The following is a 3,515-nucleotide window of genomic DNA, read 5'->3' on the forward strand; positions in this document are numbered from 1 at the left end:
ATATTTCATATTCCTTAAATTATAGTAGTATCTGTTACTACATAATCTGGAAGCATTACTGCGGAATTGAAATTGAATCACATTTTAATGAAACTAAACTGACTTGTTTTTAAATTAAGTAACAGCCATAAACGGTTCGCTATTTAAGTATTAATGCAATGCTTTGTTTTCACTATAATAAGTTCCTTTAGCAAGGGATATTTTGAACCCTTTATCTTGGAAAAAATTCAATTAATTTGATGATAGTACTCTTCTAGAGAAATTTGTTTCTAATCTAAAGCAACACAAGGTACATGATAACAATGAAATCAAATTTAAGGAGCAGGTTTTATCATCCCCTAAATCAATTTCAGGTAAAAAATAACTATAAAACGATGCTTGTGAGTGTTTCTAACATTGGAAAGACATGTTCCATTTTCCATCAAAACTTCTAACTGCTGAGACCAAAGTTAAAATTTTCAAATTTGAATACAACTTTGAGCATGAAACAAACAAAATACTCTGCTATTCAGTACTCAAGCAAAAGAAATTATCAACCAACTGATTATGCAACGGATTAAACTCTTGAAGAACACTCAAGATAAAGCCTTTCATGTTTTGCTTGCTGCATAAACTAATCAAAGAAACTTGTAAACTAATCAAATAAAAGCTAAAATAACAGCCATGGGAAACAGGAGTCCAACATCATCAAATCTTAACTATTAGATAGTGCATACTATGATACTAAAAAGCAAGGAAATACTTCAAATATTAATTGAGAAAAAAAATTAAAAACTAAATAGTCTTAGCAATCATGTGTTCCATTCTACTCTTAAGCTCCGTTAGATGATTCTCCAACACATCAATTTCAACCTGCTGGTTATTCTCACTAAGCAAATTTGTGGCAACGCAATTGCAGACTCAATATTCTCAATTTCTTCGGTGGAGAGCTTTGTATTAATATCCTTCTTCGCAGCATTTCTCATTTTATAAATGTAGTCATCCAATGCATTCACGGCTTTGGCCTTCCTTAGGAATTTCTTGTCCTCAACACGGTAATTCTCAGCTTCTTTGATCAACTTTTTAATTTCTTCAGCTGACATCCTATCTTTGTAATTGGTTATTGTAATCTCATTCATTTTGCCTGTGGATGTTTCCTTAGCAGAAACTGTCAAAATACCATTTTCATCAATAGAAAAACTAACATCCAAAGGGAGGCCTCGAGGAGCAGGGGTATGACCATAAAGAGGAAAGGAACCAAGCAAATTGTTGTCACTTGCTCTTGTTCTCTCACCCTCATAAACCTCAATCAAGGAACTTTTTTGATAATCGTGAACTGTAACATATGGTTTTGTCTTCTTGACGGGAATGCAAGTGTTCCTAGGAATCACCACACTCATGATATCTCCTACTAATGACCTACCAAGAGACAAAGGAGTAACATCCTGCAGCACCAAATTTGGAACATTCTTGATATCTTCACTTAACAAAGCAGCCGGAACAGCTGCCCCATAAGCTACAGCCTCGTCAGGGTTAATGCTCTTGCACAACTCTTTCCCATTGAAAAATTCTTGCAATAGCTGCCGCACTTTGGGAATTCTAGAAGACCCACCAACAAGGACAACATCATCTACCCCGCTCTTGTCCATCTTAGAATCTGCAAGACAGCTTTGAACAGTATTTGTACACTCGTTGAATAGATCCATATTCATTTCCTCAAACTTTGCCCTATTGATTGATGAAGAAAAATCAATGCCTTCAAATAATGAATCTATCTCTATAGTTGCAACAACAAGGAAAGAAAGTGATCTTTTTGCCCTCTCACAAGCTGTTCTCAACCTCCTCAAGGATTTCGGATTCCCACTAATATCCACTTTGTTCTTTCTCTTGAAGTACTCTTGTACAAAGTAGTTCACCATTCTGTTATCAAAGTCCTCTCCACCGAGGTGGGTGTTTCCAGAAGTGGCCTTAACATTGAAGATGTTATCCTTAATAGTAAGTATTGACACATCAAAAGTGCCACCACCAAGATCAAACACAAATATATTACGTTCTCCAACACAACCAGTTCTCTTATCAAGGACATATGCAATAGCAGCGGCAGTAGGTTCATTCATTATCTTCATAACATTGAGGCCAGCAATAACACCCGCATCTATAGTGGCTTTTCGTTGAGAATCATTAAAATAAGCGGGCACTGTCACAACTGCATTCTTAACAGGTGATTCTAGATATTCCTTAGCAATTTCTCGCATCTTGGTGAGTACCATAGATGAAACTTCTTCAGCACAGAGCTGCTTGTCTCCTTGTACCTAATGGTAATCATGGGTTTGTCATTGTCACTGGCAGTGACCTTGAATGGCCATAACCGTATACCATCTTGAACAACAGGATCACTAAACTTCCTACCAATTAACCTCTTAGCATCTGAAAAAATAACATTAGTAATTCTCATCATTCAGTTGTTCAATGATTATAGGTGTGAGCATTAACCATTTATGACGCACGGACTCTGACATGGACACCTGACACAACACCGATACGTCGACACCGCTAATGTGAAAAACATAGGACACCGACACCGCTGCCTATATATTAATTTATTCATAAAAGATCTAAATAAAGAATCAAAATACATACATATGCATCTAACTTGATAAATTTATTTCATTAAATAAAGCTCTATTACAAGATACAATAGTATTTTGCCTTTATATATCCATCTAGTATCAAAAAATCTAAATGTGTTGTAATCAACTTTAATGTCTATAACCCCTTGTTGATTAACATTTATCACACATCTTTACCTCTTGAATCTCTCAAGTGTGGAATCAGAGCAAAAATCGTGATTCATATATATAGGTGTCGGACACCGGTCCAAGGAGTGTTAAAGAATAGAAGAATACAACTTATTTAGGACACTTGTCCTACACGTGCCGTACGAGTGTCATAGGAGTGTCGGACACCGCGACATGCCTATCAGTCTCATAGCTTTATGGGTTGTTTTATAATGGATTTACAATAATAACAAGTGAAAGAAATATATAGAGGAATTTAAAGAGTAGAATTACCAAAGACGGTGTTTTGAGGGTTGGCAGCAGCTTGATTCTTAGCAGCATCACCAATCAACCTTTGATCATTGGTGAAAGCAACACAAGAAGGTGTTATTTTGTTGCCTTGATCGTTGTGAATGATTTCAACTCGAGAGTTTTGTTCCTGCCATACTGCAACACATGAATATGTTGTACCAAGGTCTATTCCAATCGCAAGTCCTTCATATTTCCTAGCCATGATTACGTCGTTGGTACGTTTTCTTCTTGCTTTACCCTTTTTACTAACGTGGAAACCCTAACTTGAAACCCTTTTTACGTCAAGCGGAATATATGTGGTTTTTTTCAAATAGAAATACTTTTCAAATATAATACAGATTTTTTTCCTAAAAAAAAAAAATAAATATATAATACAGATTTTTTATGTTCCACTAGCGAAAAGACGGGCACTCACGTACGTGTCCGTCTTTCCGCTCTTTTTATTAT

The 3,515-nt window shown here is 35.8% G+C and overlaps 1 pseudogene; it reads right to left on the reverse strand.

Annotated features, from left to right (window-relative positions):
- Nucleotides 1-662: 662 nt before the first annotated feature.
- Nucleotides 663-3,270, reverse strand: LOC146945167 (heat shock cognate 70 kDa protein-like; annotated as a pseudogene).
- Between the last annotated feature and the right edge of the window lie 245 nt (nucleotides 3,271-3,515).

Source organism: Medicago sativa, chromosome 2 (genome assembly GCF_051527215.1).
Source record: "Medicago sativa cultivar Bolivia chromosome 2, Bolivia_mono, whole genome shotgun sequence".
Taxonomy (NCBI): Eukaryota; Viridiplantae; Streptophyta; class Magnoliopsida; order Fabales; family Fabaceae; genus Medicago; species Medicago sativa.